Source organism: Haplochromis burtoni, unplaced genomic scaffold (assembly GCF_018398535.1).
Source record: "Haplochromis burtoni strain Fernald_Lab_line unplaced genomic scaffold, NCSU_Asbu1 Contig_28, whole genome shotgun sequence".
NCBI classification, from domain to species: domain Eukaryota; kingdom Metazoa; phylum Chordata; class Actinopteri; order Cichliformes; family Cichlidae; genus Haplochromis; species Haplochromis burtoni.
The window spans coordinates 3,527,248-3,527,742 of record NW_024582389.1 but is presented as its reverse complement, the minus strand read 5'-3'; the positions used below and the strand labels follow the sequence as shown (position 1 = coordinate 3,527,742).

General features: G+C 33.5%; 1 non-coding gene across 1 annotated transcript in view; it reads left to right on the top strand.

Moving 5' to 3' along the window:
• The window catches only part of LOC102296845, a 4,790-nt gene extending 4,536 nt beyond the window's left edge, over positions 1 to 254 (top strand). The window contains exon 3 of the transcript XR_006054214.1: positions 23 to 254. This is a non-coding gene — a transcript (uncharacterized LOC102296845). The remainder of the gene's footprint in view (positions 1 to 22) is intronic.
• Positions 255 to 495: the final 241 nt, after the last annotated feature.

Sequence of the window (495 nt, the reverse complement as noted above, 5' to 3'; positions counted from 1 at the left end):
TGGGCGCTGTTGTGTTTTTTAGATGGAGGCTAAAGTGGTGATGGCCAAACTGCTCCAGAGGTTTGACTTCACTCTCGTCCCGGGACAGACCTTTGACATCCTGGATGCTGGCACACTCAGACCAAAGAGTGGAGTGTTGTGCACTTTGAGTCACAGGGATTACAAAAATAAGGCAACATCACATAAGTGGTAGTAGACCATAGAAGAAAATGGGTTACTCTTTACTAATGTAAACAAAAACAAATCTAAAAGCATTAATGTGGTTGTAATTTGATATAATAAATCTATTTTTGTTATAATAATAAATAAAAAAAAAACAATAATGAATACTGTTTTATATCTTTTTGATGATCACTGACTTTAATATTCTCTTTACTTTAATGTAGCTCTGTCATTGCTTTTCATGACTACAACAGGACTTTTAATGCCTGTAACATCAACTTAAAACTCTGACGTGCAGAATTATTAAGTAAAGTTAAAATGAATTAAAAATGT